Source organism: Somniosus microcephalus, chromosome 9, assembly GCF_052327205.1.
Source record: "Somniosus microcephalus isolate GS21.2 chromosome 9, FLI_Smic_1.0, whole genome shotgun sequence".
NCBI classification, from domain to species: domain Eukaryota; kingdom Metazoa; phylum Chordata; class Chondrichthyes; order Squaliformes; family Somniosidae; genus Somniosus; species Somniosus microcephalus.
The window spans coordinates 246,649,986-246,667,406 of record NC_140995.1 but is presented as its reverse complement, the minus strand read 5'-3'; the positions used below and the strand labels follow the sequence as shown (position 1 = coordinate 246,667,406).

Below are 17,421 nucleotides of genomic sequence, written 5' to 3'. Positions count from 1 at the left end.
GCTCTGGCTTACCCACGAGGTTATGGAGGCTTCAGGGTCCTAATGCCTGTCGCTTCCAGTCGCTGGAAGCTGTCAGGATTTCTGCTGCCCTTCAGTTTTCAGTGGGGTGTTGAGGATTGGAACCTCTCTTCAACGTCCTGTCTTTGGACGAAGCCGCTGTGGAATAACTGCCGCAGGGTTTGAACCGACTCGTCGCCAGTGTTAAGTATGTGTATTGTATTGAACAATTAACACAAAGACTTAAACGTATAACTCAAACAGGTCTTTACTGGTTGGAGGTAGGGACTATACATAGGTCTTTACTTCATGCCCACAGGCGGGAACTGAGGGGGATCAGTACCCACAGTACTATTTATACCCCTATGGCCAGGAGTGGTACTGCGTATCACTACGCCCAACAAGTAGTGCAGTCCTGTCCATAGGTTCAAAGTAGCACACATATTACATACACAACAGTGGATAGCGCGAGTCCGATGGTATGCACGGTGAAAATGCCCCGACGCACTAAGTGGTTCCATATCCATCAGTGCAAGCTTTTCAATGCTGGGGAAAGAGTTGATAAGAGGAGGAAACAGCAGGGAGTGGTGAGCTGCACTACAGGTGTGGGTCTCCAGCCCATAACCTGGGACTGGGAGGAGCCCACAGAGGGACCAGTCGTTCCGCCTGTGGGGGCAGGAGTGAGAAGGATGCCAGGATCTCACGGCTGAGGGTGGCGTGGACGCCTCCTTACACACCGGTGAACGAAGGAAGCCGGAGTCGTAAGAGGCCCAGTGTCGAGGAGACCTAGTGTGGCCACCCGGAGACGGGTGGCGCTGTACATAACTTCTTTCTCTCCTGTCTGTTGCCTTAGCTTGTCTGTATAGTTTGGATTTTAATCGTGTGTAGCTGCGTCTGGAAAGGTGAGGCATCACCCAAGGACAACGCTGCATTCTGTGTGTTTTCAGGGAACGCCTAAGCCAGCACGAGTCACAGGGGCAACACCGAGGAATCGGTTATCTTCGGCTGCACTGGCGGAGACAGACCGACCGTGACCACTGGAGGTGGCTCGAAGGAGGGGGCGAGCGTCTATCTCCACGAGGGAAGATGGCCTGGATGGCTGGGGTCGAATTCCACCCAGTATTCCAGCCATGATGAGTTCATCTATGGTGAAGCGTCCGTCCCAAGCCCGAGAATAGGGATTACCACCTCCCGGGTTAGGGTAACAGAGGGTAAACGGGTATGCCTTAACTGTAGGGGACACATTCCACTGGGAAGGTGGTGGTGGCTCAGGAAACTGAGCGCGGATACAGGGGACCAGACAGCGGACTGGGAAAGACTAAGTAATGACACGTACCAGACGATCACGGGTTCTCAGGGAGGAGTGAATGTGTGTTGGGATAAGTGGTGGGAATCCGAGGAAGGGATTTATGTGTGTATGTGGGGGTCGGAAAAGATCTGCCCAGCGGGTGTGTTGGTCGCGTTTAGCAGGCGATGGCAGGACGCCGGGGGTGGGATCAGTTGGGATCGGAGTGTGGACTCCTGTGTAATCCCAAAACCCCCGAACACCATCAACGCCACAGAGCTGAGCTCATACACCCAGAGCCCCGACGGTACAGACGACTGTAGATGGGAGTCCCACCATCACCAGGGGTCCAGGGAATGGGTTGGTGTTAATCCCTACTGAAAAAGTGTTGTTTCAGAACATGCACTACGCCGTGGCATCCGTGATCCTGAACCTGACTGAAGTCCATCTGCCTGTGTGGTGTCCAAGGAAGACGGAGAACCTTTATGAAGCTCTGTTAGAAGCGATGTTTCAGGAATTTTATGAACTGGACTATGGAAATGTGGAGAAAGAACAGCTTTATAATCTGAATGTTGGGGGTAGTGTGGTGTCTGGGAGGCAGAGAAGAGGGACCTGGAACGATGTAGCCACAGCGTTCAGTACAGGAACGGGTATTATTCATAGTATGGATGATGCACAACTCCAGATGCAGATCACTGGGTTAAAGAACCAACTGCGTAAGATTCTAGGGGAAGAGAATACAGTGGTGGGTTCAGAGCTTCATGAGGACCAGGCAATGACCGTTCATTTAAAGGAGGTCATTGCAGAGCTGGAGAGGCACGCTAAAACTGTTAATGATTTGATACGGGAGGACAGGAACGCCTCGGGCCAGGCTGCACGGAATGAGGTGTGTGTGTTGTATGGAGCATGGTTGCTGGGCGAGGGCCGCAGTAACCTGGAGGACCTGAGGCAAGGTCGCGTCCCTTCATGGTTAAGCAACAAGCATCTCGCCGCGCTGCACCCGTAGAGCAATTCGTTGAGCCTGTGCCAGCTTCGCTTAGCCTCTGAAACCCACCCTGTCCCTGTAGATTGCGGGCGGTCCAACCATACGATGTGAAGCATGTCGGGTACCAGATATCTTTTCTGCCGGAACACCTCACTGAGTTAATAAAGATCGTTGAGCTCTCCCAGAAACATTTTTACACTTTAGAGCAAAAGACAGTAGAAGTGGGGGAGGAGATCAAGGGGATTGTCTCGCCACCGTGGTGGGACATCGGCCTGAGTATAGAGATTCCTCCCTGGATCCGCATCTGTTCCCATGCATTAGTTATCATACATTTGTTGCTTGTAAGCTACTTGTTTTACCCCAGCTGCAGGCGACGGAGCCAGGTGCTCCAAGCGCGGTGGCAAGGGGCGTTAGATCGATCCGGAAAGGTGTCATTCGATTTATGTTGATGATGGTTTCTCCCTGCAAGACTTGTAATGTACCAAAGTTCTGTAAGTGTATTGTATTCTGGTTATAGTTTTACACTCTGTATTGCGCGATGTGCGCTGTTACATTTTTGTAATGTCTTACCACCTGTCAATGCTGTACTGTGTGCTGTGCGCGGTGACTTTTTGTGGATCTTATTAATGTTCTGTATTTTGACTTGAAGTTTGTCGGTGGGAATTGGAACCCAGCCGTTTGAATGTGTCACAAAACCGTTTCGCTGATGCTTTGACTCGGTAGAAGGGAACTATGACACGCAGTAAGGGGTACAGTTCCGGGGTTTTACAACGTAAAATCAGGGAAACAGCTTCAGTTGTGGGAGACTTTGGCCTTTGCTCCCTCGTCGAGTGATGCTTTGTGGAAAGAAAAGCATCAAATGGGGGATTGAAGAGATCGCAAAGTCTCTGAAGAATGGACTCAGTCGGGAATATTTTGTGGACTTTATGGGATTTTCTGAGGGTATTTTCCCTGTTATGGGACTGCCCTATGCAGATACGTGAAAGACTGGTTTGTTAAAACTCCAGAGAACGCATGGCAGTTGGCTGTGACAAAAGAACTGTCAGTCATCCAGAATGTGTGGGTTCGCCCGACAGTCCTGGAAAAAGGAAGGGGGCCATTGAACTTGATTAAATGACCACTCTAATATACAAAGCACTTCTAACCTCCATCTCAGAAGAGAAGCAGAACAATGAACCCACTGGCCTCAGCCAGCCGAAAGGGAGCCAGTTTTTCCCAACACAAAGACCAAAGATATGTCCCAGACTTAGGGCCATTAATCCAATCACGGAATACTCATGGGTCCGATGATGACCCATCGCTGATTAAGCACCGGAGTGCTCAGAACCAAAAGGATTGTAAAGATTGGCGGGAAAAGATAGGGGCAGGCAGACTCCTATAAAGATAGATTCTTTCCCACTATTCTCTCTCTCTCTCGCTCCCGCTCCCTGCTCCTACAAGATCGAACTAACAAGAAGTACCAGAGAAGCCGCCGAGCAGAGCGATCGAAACCGACCGTGTGTGGGGGTAAGCACAGTCTCTCAGAAGTGAAGTTTTGGGCTATTCCGAGGGGGGGGGAGCTTCGTTTGGTTCAGCCAGGCGAAGGGGTTTATGCGACTGGGTAATTCATTGATAGGGGTGGAATTAGAGTTCACCATAGCAACAGGGGAATTACTGCTTGTTATAGTCTCCAGTTCTGTACAGTATGTATGTTGATTGTAACCTGGATTTTATTCTCCACAGAGACAGTGATTTCGTTTAGTAGTGCATGCTTTAGTCAGTGTATGTTAGACAAAATAAATATAAGCTTGATTTTTCACTGAAGCATTCCTGTCCGTGACTTATTTAATTTATACTCTGAATAATAATTCCTGGGTATAGAACTTTTGTTAGGCGGTGGCGATTCGAACTGTTCGTCTAGCAATTGGGCTAGGATCAAAAACTGCTTACAACAGTGCAGCACTCCGTCAGTACTGCCACTCCGACAGTGCAGCGCTCCCTTAGTACTGCCAGTACGACAGCGCAGCGCTCCCTCAGTACTGCCCCTCCGACAGTGCAGCGCTCCCTTAGTACTGCCCTTCCGACAGTGCAGCACTCCCTCAGTACTGCCACTACGACAGTGCAGTGCTCCCTCAGAACTGCCCCTCCGACAGTGCAGCACTCCCTTAGTACTGCCCCTCCGACAGTGCAGCGCTCCCTCAGTACTGCCAGTACGACAGTGCAGCACTCCCTCAGTACTGCTCCTCCGACAGTGCGGCGCTCCCTCAGTACTGCCCCTACGACATTGCAGTGCTCCCTCAGTACTGCCCCTCCGGCAGTGCAGCGCTCCCTCAGTACTGCCAGTACGACAGTGCAGCACTCACTCAGTACTGCCCCTCCGACAGTGCGGCGCTCCCTCAGTACTGCCCCTACGACATTGCAGTGCTCCCTCAGTACTGCCCCTCCGGCAGTGCAGCGCTCCCTCAGTACTGCCACTCGGACAGTGCGGCGCATCTCTCTGTACTGCCCCTCCGACAGTGCGGCACTCCCTCAGTACTGCACCTCCGAGAGTGAAGCGCTCCCATAGAAATGCCCCTGCAACAGTGCAGCGCTCACTTAGTACTGTCCCTCCGACAGTGCATTTCTCCCTCAGTACTGAACCTCCGACAGTGCAGCACTCCCTCAGTACTGGCCCTCCGACAGTGCAGCGCTCTCTCAGTACTGAACCTCCGACAGTGCAGCACTCCCTCAGTACTGCCCCTCCGACAATACAGAATTCCCTCAGTAATGGCTCTCCGACAGTGCATCGCTCACTCAGTACTGCCCCTCCGACAGTGCTGCACTCCCTCAGAACTACCCCTCCGACAGGGTAGCGCTCCCTCAGTACCGCCCTGCCTACAGTGCATCGCTCCCTCAGTACTGCCCCCCCGACAGTGCAGCGCTCCCTTAGTACTTGTAAAGTCTGTGGGTTGTGCAGTTAATAAATACACAGACTTCAGAAGTAACAAACAAACAGGTCTTTACTATTCGAAGGTCCGGGCGAATCTGCCCCAGCAATCATGCCACAACACTTATATACTGGTGTGGTCACTATCGGTATTACAGTATACAGAAGCCAAACAAATAGTGCCACCCGAAAGTAGTCCTCTTAAAGGTGAACGGTTACATTCAATAGTTCCCTTAAAGGTAGACGGGTACATACACTACAATCCTCCCTTTTTAGCTTTCAACATACTAAGTCCATAGTGAACATACATTCTAACATATATACAGGTTTATGTAAGACAGTTCATAGATTCAGTCTTTCCGGGGGTTTCCGGATTCTGTCCGGATAACGCCGCAGTGGTGTCGTCATTTCAGGCGGCTAGGAGGTGCTTCTGGCAAGTTCGATTCGGCTTGAAAAGCCGTGTCAGGTTCAGCAGACTCCAGTATCACTAGATCGGAAGTAGGTGTTCTGGGTATCTCAGTTTCAACATTACCCGGAGAAAGTGGTGAAGTCGGTTGCCCATTTGTGGCGGACCCTATGATTTGGTCAACATGACGCCTTATTATATTGTCTCCAATGTCCACGGTGTACATCAACGGCCCCAGCCTTTTCCCAATAGTTCCAGGCTGCCATTTCTCAGTACGGTAGTCCCGGGCCAAAACTCGTTGACCGATCTGGAAAGATCTAGTGACCCTGTCGTTCATGCCCTGGAATTGCCGGTTCTCTACGTCTCTTCTGACGTTTGGTTTTAGTAAATCCAGCCGGCATCTTAGGCATCTATTACAGAACATCATTGCGGGAGTTTGATTTGTGACCGCATGTGTCGCATTTCGGTATGCCAACAAAAAGCTATCCACCTTATGTTGCAGATTTATATTTTCATTACTCATGGCCTTTACGGCCTTCTTGAAGGTCTGGACAAACCTTTCAGCCAATCCATTTGAGGCGGGATGGTATGGGGCTGACGTGTAATGTTTAACCCCATTGCTCTTTAAGAATTTCTTGAATTCTTTGGACACAAATTGTGGTCCATTATCAGAACAGATCTGTTCCGGCAGGCCATTCCGAGCAAACATAGTCCTTAACACTGCGATGGTTTTTTCCGTCGTGGTGGTGGTCATCTTAATTACTTCCGGCCACTTGGAGTGGGCATCCACCGCTATTAGAAACATCGAGTCCATAAATGGACCAGCAAAGTCGATGTGTACTCTTTGCCAGGGAGGCGAGGGCCACTCCCATGGATGCAGAGGAGCCTGGGGTGGCGCGTTCTGAACCCTCTGACATCCTAGGCAGTTCTTAGTGATCTCCTCTATGTCTCTATCAATGCCTGGCCACCACACAAACGCTCTTGCTAGATTTTTCATCTTTACTCCCCCCAGATGTCCTTCGTGCAGCTTCTTTAGCACCTTCTTTTGGAGTTTGGGTGGAATCACCATTCTAGATCCACACATCAGGGTTCCTCGACACACTGACAGTTGTTCTTTCCTCTGTGCAAATGCTTGCAGTGTTGGTTCGCTCTGTGCTGGCCATCCCTCCACCGTTACATCATAGACTCGTGAAAGAGTCGGGTCATTCCTTGTCTCATTCTCAATCATTGAGTTTGTTATCGGTAGACACTCCACTATGGATGAGTGGAACAACTCTACTGGGTCCACTATACTCGCTTCTTCTACCATCGGCAATGGCAAGCGTGACAACCCATCAGCATTTCCATGCTGTTTAGACCTTTTGTACTCAATTTCATATTGGTGTGCCCCAAGTAACACGGACCACCTTTGTAACCTTTGTGCTGTCATGGTGGAAACGGCCTTATTTGGGTTGAATATGGACACCAACGGCTGGTGGTCTGTCAGCAATGTGAACTTTTTACATTGTAGGTAATGGTTGAATTTCTTCACGCCCCACACAAGACTGAGGGCCTCCCTATCTATTTGGGCGTAATTTCGCTCCGCGGGTGTCAATGATCGGGACGCGAAAGCCACTGGCCTTTCCGAGCCATTTGGTAGCCTATGCGAGAGTACTGCCCCAATTCCGTACGGGGAAGCATCGCAAGCTAGACGAAGGGGTAATGCTGGGTTGAAATGAGCCAACATTTCTTCAGAGGTAATCAACTCCTTGCTTCTGCGAAAAGCCTTTTTGCATTCCTCACTCCACTTCCATGGTGTTTCTTTCCGCAACAGGTCATTCAGCAGATGCAGTACCGTGGATAAATTTGGCAGAAACTTGTGATAGTAATTAATCAACCCCAAGAATGATCTTAACTGTGATACGTTTCCTGGGGCGGGGGCCTTCACAACCGCTTCTATCTTTTCGGGTGACTTATGCAGTCCCTCTCGGTCAATGACATGACCGCAGTATGAGATCCGTTTTTGGAAGAACTCACTCTTCTTGTGATTAACCCGAAGGCCATACTCCTTCAACCTGGTGAGTACCAGTTTCAAATTCGTGAGGTGTTCTTCCTCATCTTTTCCCGTGATTAAAATGTCATCTAAGTAGCACTGCGTGCTTGGAATTCCTTGTAACACCTGTTCCATGGCCCTCTGCCAAATTGCTGGCGCCGAAGCTACCCCAAAGACCAGTCTATTGTAGTGATACAAGCCTCTGTGAGTGTTGATGGTGAGGTACTGGCGTGACTCTTCCTCGACCTCCATCTGTAGATATGCTTGAGCCAGATCTATTTTCGTGAAATGTTTCCCTCCAGCCAACGAAGCAAAGATATCTTCAATCCGCGGAAGCGGGTATTGTACCGTGTGAAGCACCGGATTCACAGTAATCTTGAAATCTCCGCAGATACGGACCTTCCCCGGTCCCCCAGGCTTATTACTCGGTGAGGACTTCATGACGGGAACAATGGGCGTGGCCCACTCACTCCAGTCCACTTTTGACAGAACCCCTGATCGTTCAAGTTCTTCCAGTTCTGCCTCCACAGCTGGTCGTATTGCGTAAGGAACTGATCTGGCCTTAAAAAACTTTGGGCTTGCATTTTCTGCAATCTTAACCTTTGCTTTAATACCTCGCAGCGTTCCCAGTCCTTGCTGGAATACCTCCTTAGCTTCGTCCAATATTCTGGACAACCGTTCAGGTTTGACATCCTCTTTTTCGGAATCCACCGTCATGGTGTTTAGGGACTGCCAGTCCAATTTTATTTTTCGGATCCACTCCCGTCCCAGAAGTGGTGGTCCTCCCTCAGGCAATACATACAGGTCCAACCGGTGATGATCTTTATCCTTGTATCTCACCTTGACTTCTATCTTTCCGATGGGGAATACTTTGTGCCCCGTGTATGTCTGTAGTACTAGTTCCGTATCCCGTAGTGGAATATGCTTGAAAAATTTCTTATAGTCATGCTTATTCATGACCGTCAACGCCGATCCGGTGTCCACCTCCATTTTTACTTGGACCTTTGCAATCTGTAGCGTTATCCAGATAGTTTGTCGGTCAGCTTCATTGCTCACGTTGTGAATTCTCAGACTGTCCAGTCCTTTGCATTTGGAGTGTGAGACCGACTTCTGTTCCCTCAGACTCTTCTTAGTCACCTCTTGTACCTTTCCGTACCATTTTTGTGGTGACTCCTTATTGTTGTACGTTGCTCCTGACCGGCATACCTTAGCTATGTGCCTGATCTTGCCACATTTCCTGCATTCTTGGTTTTTACCCCAGCATTGATTCTGGTCGTGTGTTGTCTTCCCACAACGGTAGCATTTTGTTGTGCTCGAAGTAATTTGGTCCACCCCTAGTGCCGCCGCCTTTAGCTGCATTTCCGCCGTTCCTTTCACTGCGGCTTCATGCGATGCAGCTATGAGGACAGCACTGTCCAGTGTGAGGTCATTTTCTTCCAGTAGTCGCTTCTGCGTTCCTTCTTTGGACAATCCGCATACGAACTTGTCCCGCAGTGCCTCTGTCAGATTCCCTCCAAACTGGCAGTATTTCGCTATCCTACGCAGTTCGACCAAGTATTCCGCATTGCTTTCGTCTTTCCTCTGCGTTCTTGCGTAGAATTTGAATCGTTCAGCCAGCATCAACGGTGTGGGGTTCAAGTGGTCCTTCAGCACAGCTACAATATCATCGAAAGTCTGATCTGCCGGTTTAGCTGGTGAGAGAAGATTCTTCAACACCCCGAATGTTTTCGCACCCATCATGTTAAGTAAGGTTAAAGCTTTTTCCTCCTTAGCTATTTTGTTAGCCTTACAATGTATCTCAATACGTTCTACGTACGTGGCCCAGTCTTCTATCTCCGAATTGAACTCGTTGATGTCCGCCCGCTTAGGCATTTTTCTTTCCTTGGGTACAACACAAGTATTTCTTCAAGTATTCTTATTTATTTGTTTATTTCTAAGATGGCGGTTTTCCCGCAAAAATGGCGGTTTCCCGCTCTTTCCTTCTCACCCCGCCCACTTCAATCGTCTTCCCCGCCTAATGGCGGCTTCCCGCGTTTCTTCCCTGGTGGAAGGGGTACGCTTTCCCCACAGCGGACAGGTTCAGCCGCTGGGCTGGCTTCCGCACAGCTCCCCTTACTCGGCTCTGTCTTTTCCTCCCGCCCGCACGGCTCTACCGGCGCTGGGTACACCCCGTTAACGGAGGACAGTTCAGCCGCTGGACTGGCTCTCGCGCAGTCTCTCACCCCGTTTTCGGCTGTGTCTCTCTCCCACTCCCGCACGTTCGGTTTTGCCGGCTCTGAGTACCCCGTTGGTGGAGAACAGCTCAGCCGCTGGACTGGCTCCTCGCAGTCTCTCTCTCCGCACTCGGCTCTCACCCGCACGGTTCCCGTTCGCCTCCCCAGCCCTCTCGCAGACCGGTGTTTCCCTCCCTGGCTGCGGCTGGGTTTCTCTTCCCGCGCCTACTCTCAGGCTCAGCGCTTCGTGGCTGCGGTCGCTGCCCGGAGTTTCCCCGCCGATCGCGGTCCGGCTGTCACCCGACGCCGTTGGACCCGACTTTTGGCCGGCACAGCTCCCCCTCGACCGAGGTCGAGTGCTCTGCCCTTATCCTCCGGATACTTCTACACCTTCCCCTACTCACAGTTTCGTCGGCCGCCTTGTTTCTTGCTGGTCGGCTCACTCCGCACCGTGGCAGAAGGGTAGTCAGTGCCTGTTGCTGATACAGCTTTTGTTGTTAGTCTTCCTGCTTTCTGTTGTTGCAGCCTCGTGTTTTCTTTTGGTAGCACGACGAGGGCGGTTGTCTCTCTTCGACGCTCTTCGTTGCTTTTGGTAATCTTGCCGCAGGGTACGATAGGACTCGTCGCCACTGTAAAGTCTGTGGGTTGTGCAGTTAATAAATACACAGACTTCAGAAGTAACAAACAAACAGGTCTTTACTATTCGAAGGTCCGGGCGAATCTGCCCCAGCAACCCTGCTACAACACTTATATACTGGTGTGGTCACTATCGGTTATACAGTATACAGATGCCAAACAAATAGTGCCACCCGAAAGTAGTCCTCTTAAAGGTGAACGGTTACATTCAATAGTTCCCTTAAAGGTAGACGGGTACATACACTACAGTACTGCCACTCCGACAGTGCAGCGCTCCCTTAGTGCTGCCAGTACAACAGTGCAGCACTCCCTCAGTACTGCCCCTCCGACAGTGCAGCGCTCCCTCAGTACTGCCCCTCCGACAGTGCAGCGCTCCCTCAGTACTGACCCTCCGACAGTGCAGCGCTCTCTCAGTACTGACCCTCCGACAGTGCAGCTCTCCCTCAGTACTGCCCCTCCGAGAGTGCAGCGCTCCCTCAGTACTGCCCCTCCGACAGTGCAGCACTCCCTCAGTACTGAACCTCCGACAGTGCAGCGCTCCCTCAGTATTGCCCCTCCGACAGTGCAGCACTCCCTCAGTACTTCCCCTCCGACAGTGCTGCACTTCCTCAGAACTGCCCCTCCGACAGTGCAGTGCTCCCTCAGTACTGCCCTCCAACAGTGCAGCCCTTCCTCAGTACTGCCCTCCGACAGTGCAGCACTCACTCAGTACTCCCCTCCGACATTGCAGCACTCCCTAAGTACTGCAACTCCGACAGTGCAGCACTCCCTCAGTACTGCCCCTCCGACAGTGCAGCGCTCCCTCAGTACTGCCCCTCCGACAGTGCAGCACTCGCTGAGTACTGCCCCTCTGACAGTGCAGCCCTCCCTCAGTGCTGCCCCTCTGACAGTGCTGCACTCCCTCAGAACTGCCCCTCCGACAGTGCAGCGCTCCCCCAGTACTGCCCCTCCGACAGTGCAGCGCTCCCTCAATACTGCCCCTCCGACAGTGCAGCGCCCCCTCAGTACTGTCCCTCCGACAGTGCAGCTCTCCCTCAGTACTGACCCTCCGACAGTGCAGCACTCCCTCAGTACTTCCACTCCGACAGTGCTGCATTCCCTCAGAACTGCCCCTCCGATAGTGCAGCGCTCCCTCAGTACTGACCCTCCGACAGTGCAGCGCCGCCTCAGTACTGCCCCTCCGCCAGTGCAGCGCTCCCACAGTACTGCCCCTCTGACAGTGCAGCGCTCCCTCAGTACTGCCCCTCCGACAGTGCAGCACTCCCTTAGTACTGCCCCTCCAACAGTGCAGCCCTTCCTCGGTACTGCCATCCGACAGTGCAGCACTCACTCAGTACTCCCCTCCGACATTGCAGCACTCCCTAAGTTCTGCAACTCCGACAGTGCAGCGCTCCCTGAGTACTGACCCTCCGACAGTGCAGCCCTCCCTCAGTACTGCCCCTCCGACAGCGCAGCACTCGCTGAGTACTGCCCCTCTGACAGTGCAGCGCACCCTCAGTACTGCCCCTCCGACAGAGCAGCGCTCCCTCAGTACTGACCCTCCGACAGTGCAGCGCTCCCTCAGTACTGCCCCTCTGACAGTGCAGCGCTCCCTCAGTACTGCCCCTCCGACAGTGCAGCGCTCCCTCAGTACTGCCCCTCCAACAGTGCAGCCCTTCCTCAGTACTGCCCTCCGACAGTGCAGCACTCACTCAGTACTCCCCTCCGACATTGCAGCACTCCCTAAGAACTGCAACTCCGAAAGTGCAGCACTCCCTCAGTACTGCCCCTCCGACAGTGCAGCACTTCCTCAGTACTGCCCCTCCGACAGTGCAGCGCTCCCTCAGTATTGCCCCTCTGACATTGCAGCGCTCCCTCAGTACTGCCCCTCTGACAGTGCAGCACTTCCTCAGTACTGCCCCTCCGACAGTGCAGCGCTCCCTCAGTACTGCCCCTCCGACAGTGCTGCACTCCCTCAGAACTGCCCCTCCGACAGTGCAGCGCTCCCTTAGTACTGCCACTACGACAGTGCAGCGCTCCCTCAGTACTGCCCCTCCGACAGTGCAGCACTCCCTCAGTACTGTCCCTCCGACAGTGCAGCTCTCCCTCAGTACTGACCCTCCGACAGTGCAGCACTCCCTCAGTACTTCCCCTCCGACAGTGCTGCATTCCCTCAGAACTACCCCTCCGACAGTGCCGCGCTCCCTCAGTTCTGCCCCTCCGCCAGTGCAGCGCTCCCTCAGTACTGCCCCTCCAACAGTGCAGCCCTTCCTCGGTACTGCCCTCCGACAGTGCAGCACTCACTCAGTACTCCCCTCCGACATTGCAGCACTCCCTAAGTACTGCAACTCCGAAAGTGCAGCGCTCCCTCATTACTGACCCTCCGACAGTGCAGACCTCCCTCAGTACTGCCCCTCCGACAGTGCAGCACTCACTGAGTACAGCCCCTCTGACAGTGCAGCGCTCCCTCACTACTGCCCCTCCGACAGTGCAGCGCTCCCTCAGTACTGCCCCTCCGACAGTGCAGCGCTCCCTTAGTACTGCCCCTCCGATAGTGCAGCACTCCCTCAATACTGCCCCTACGACAGTGCAGCGCTCCTTCAGTACTGCCCCTTCGACAATGCAGCGCTCCCTCAATACTGCCCCTACGACAGTGCAGCACTCCCTCAGTACTGCCCCTCTGATGTGCATTGCTCCCTCAGTACTGCCCCCCCGACCGTGCAGCGCTCCCTAAGTACTGCCGCCCCGACAGTTCAGCGCTCCCTCAGTACTGCCCCTCCAACAGTGCAGCGCTCCCTCGGTACTGCCCCTCTGACAGTGCAGCGCTCCCTCAGTACTGCCCCTCTGACAGTGCAGCATTCCCTCAGTACTGCCCCTCTGACTGTGCAGCGGTCCCTCAGTACTGCCCCTCCAACAGTGCAGCGCTCCCTCAGAACTGCCCCTCCGACAGTGCAGCCCTCCCTTAGTACTGCCCCTCCAACAGTGCTGCACTCCCTCAGAACTGCCCCTCCGACAGTGCAGCGCTCCCTCAGTACTGCCCCTCCAACAGTGCAGCGCTCCCTCAGTACTGCCCCTCCGACAGTGCAGCGCTCCCTCAGTATTGCCCCTCCGAATGTGCAGCGCTCCCTCAGTACTGCCACTCGGACAGTACGGCGCATCCCTCAGTACTGCCCCTCCGACAGTGTAGCTCTCCCTCAGTACTGCCCCTCCGACAGTGTAGCACTCCCTCAGTACTGCCCCTCCGACAGTGCAGCACTCCCTCATTGCTTCCCATCCGACACTGCAGCCCTCCCTCAGTACTGACCCTCTGAAGGTGCAGCGCTCCCTCAGTACTGCCCCTCCGACAGTGCAGCACTCCCTCAGCACTGCTCCTCCGACAGTGCAGCACTCTCTCAGCACTGCCCCTCCGACAGTGCAGCTCTCCCTGAGTACTGCCCCTCCGACAGTGCAGCTCTCCCTCAGTACTGCCCCTCCGACAGGGCACCACTCCCTCAGTACTGCCCCTCCGACAGCGCAGCGCTCCCTCAGTACTGCCCCTCCGACAGTGCAGCGCTCCCTCAGTACTGCCTCTCCGACAGTGCGGCACTCCCTCAGTACTGCCCCTCCGACAGTGCAGCGCTCCCTCAGTACTGACCCTCCGACAGTGCAGCGCTCCCTCAGTACTGCCCCTCCGACAGTGCAGCGCTCCCTCAGTACTGCCCCTCCGACAGTGCAGCACTCCCTCAGTACTGCTCCTCCGACAGTGCAGCACTCCCTCAGTACTGCTCCTCTGACAGTGCAGCACTCCCTCAGCACTGCCCCTCCAACAGTGCAGCTCTCCCTGAGTACTGCCCCTCCGACAGTGCAGCGCTCCCTCAGTACTGCCCCTCTGACAGTGCAGCTCTCCCTCAGTACTGCCCCTCCGACAGGGCACCACTCCCTCAGTACTGCCCCTCCGACAGTGCAGCGCTCCCTCAGTACTGCCCCTCCGACAGTGCAGCACTCCCTCAGTGCTGCCCCTCCGACAGTGCGGCGCTCCCTCAGTACTTCCCCTCCAACAGTGCAGTGCTCCCTAAGTACTGCCCCTCCGACAGTGCTGCACTCCCTCAGTACTGCCCCTCCGACAGTGCTGCACTCCCTCAGTACTGCCCCTCCGACAGTGCAGCCCTCCCTCAGTACTGCCCCTCCGACAGTGCAGCGCTCCCTCTGTACTGCCCCTCCGACAGTGCAGCACTCCCTCAGTACTGCACCTCCGACAGTGCAGCCCTCCCTCAGTACTGCCCCTCCGACAGTGCAGCGCTCCCTCTGTACTGCCCCTCCGACAGTGCGGTGCCGAGTGAGAACTGGAGCTGGGTTGAATGCATGGTCGCTAGGACCCAGTGGGATGCACTGAAGGCGGCGCCCTGCCTGCAGATTAATGGGCCAGCTGGCCAGGAGTTGCTGAGTGCTCTTGTCTGGTGGAAGCCTTCAGTGCTGGGACATGAAGAAGGACGTAAGGGATCTTCTTCAGTGTTTCGCTGCTTGCCGGTCTTATTGCTGTGCCTTGGTGAAGGTGTGTTGAGCTTGCTTGGGGTGATTCAGTGACAGTGAGGGCTGTGTGTGTGCCAGGGGCAGTGTGTTGGAGCAGCTCACAGAGTGAAGCTCCCCACCAGCCCACAGGACCCTCAGGGCAGCGGCTGACTGGCCCTTCAGTGTGTGCAGCTGTGGGGCAGGGTGTCGCGCTGTGCCTCCGACCCCTGCTGCCGATCGATGAAGGTCATTGAGAGAGAGATTCTGGGCCAGGACTGCAGCAGTTGCCAGCTGTCGGTGCGTTGCCAGTCTGAGTCAGGGCAGGCGGTGTGTCTGTGGGTTGCTGCTTCTCCTAGTGAACTGTGTCTCTGAGCACGGTCCTGTGTCAGTCTACATCACCTGTGTCCTGGGTTTCAGTGGAGTGTCTTTGTATTTTGCATGTGTTTGCCATAGAATCTTACAGCACAGAATTGGCCATTCGGCCCATCGTGCCTATGCTGACTCTCTGAAAGAGCTCTCCGATTAGCCTTAGTCCCACTGCCCCGCTCTTTCCCCTTAACCCAGAATATTTCGGCCCTTCATTTTATCCAATTCCCTTTTGACAGTTACTATTCAACCTGCTTCCTCTGCCCTTACAAGCAGCGCATTCCAGATCACAGCTCGCTGCGTAATAACATGTTTCCTCCTGTCGCCTCTGGTTCTATTACCAATTACCTTGAATCTGTGTCCTCTGGTTACCGACCCTCCTACCAATGGGAACAGCTTCTCCTCGATCAAACCCATTCATGATTTTCAACACCTCTGTCAAATCTCCCCTTAACCTTCTCTGCTCTAAGGAGAACAACCCCGCCTTCTCCAGTCTCTCTAAATAACGGAAGTCTTAATCCCCAGAACCATTCTAGTAAATCTCCTCCGCACCCTCTCCCAGTCCTTGTCTCTCGGAGCGTCGCTCTGTGTCTGTACACATTACCCGTGTCTCTCGGAGCGTCGCACTGTGTCTGTACATGTTACCCGTGTCTCTCGGAGCATCGCTCTGTGTCTGTACACGTTACCCGTGTCTCTCGGAGCGTTGCTCTGTGTCTGTACACATTACCCGTGTCTCTCGGAGCGTCGCACTGTGTCTGTACATGTTACCCATGTCTCTCGGAGCGTCGCTCTGTGTCTGTACACATTACCCGTGTCTCTCGGAGCATCGCACTGTGTCTGTACACGTTACCCGTGTCTCTCGGAGCGTCGCACTGTGTCTGTACACGTTACCCGGGTCTCTCGGAGCGTCGCTCTGTGTCTGTACACGTTACCCGTGTCTCTCGGAGCGTCGCTCTGTGTCTGTACACGTTACCCGTGTCTCTCGGAGCGTCGCTCTGTGTCTGTACACGTTACCCGTGTCTCTCGGAGCGTCGCTCTGTGTCTGTACACGTTACCCGTGTCTCTCGGAGCGTCGCTCTGTGTCTGTACACGTTACCCGTGTCTCTCGGAGCGTCGCTCTGTGTCTGTACACGTCACCCGTGTCTCTCGGAGCGTCGCTCTGTGTCTGTACACGTCACCCGTGTCTCTCGGAGCGTCGCTCTGTGTCTGTACACGTTACCCGTGTCTCTCGGAGCGTCGCTCTGTGTCTGTACACGTTACCCGTGTCTCTCGGAGCGTCGCACTGTGTCTGTACACGTTACCCGTGTCTCTTGGAGCGTCGCACTGTGTCTGTACAGATTACACGTGTCTTTCTCAGTGCTGTATAATTCAAGAGGTTTCTTATCGAGTCGGGTGCCTTTTGGTGAGAATGGCTTGCTTTATCGCTTGAGATGTGGCCCCTATTCAGACATCAGGTTTGGTGCTTTTTCTGTGCTGTTGTCTGTGACTTGCCGAAGTAGGTAAAACTGGTCCCCTTGAACCGTCAGTGGAACATTTCGAACGGAAGATTGTTGATGTCTCATTCGCAACACCTGTGATATAAAAGGCTTCCTGTGGTTTAACTGCAATTGGGTTCCTGCTGATCTTCCGCTCCCTGTTTTGCCTTCCTTACTTATTCCATGTGGGGCTGCTGCTGGGGGATGGGACCAGTGCACACACATCATTTCAGAACAGACTCATTCTGAACTACCGCAAAGAAATACAAGAGTTCATGTTATTGTTTTTGAGCAGATTATGTATGGGCTTCCTGAAGTATTGCACCATAGGCACCTTGCTGTGTGTTTTCTGTTTTGGTGTAATCATCTTACATGTAAATAAATCTGATCACTGGTTCGGCCCTAGCTGGATTAGTGTGTCCCATTCTGGGCACCGCGCTTTAGGAAAGATGACAAGGCATTGGAGAAGGAACATAAGACCACAAGAAATAGGAGCAGGAGGAGGCCATTCGGCCCCTCGAGCCTGCTCTGCCATTCAATAAGATCATGGCTGATCTTCTCCCTCGTCTCCACGGTCCCGCACTATCCCCATATCCCTTGATTCCCTTAATATTCAAAAATCTATCGAACTCTGTCTTGAATATACTCAATGAC

General features: G+C 53.6%; 1 pseudogene; it reads right to left on the bottom strand.

The window, feature by feature from the left end:
- The window catches only part of LOC147113193 (uncharacterized), a 34,936-nt pseudogene extending 19,227 nt beyond the window's left edge, over positions 1-15,709 (bottom strand).
- Between the last annotated feature and the right edge of the window lie 1,712 nt (positions 15,710-17,421).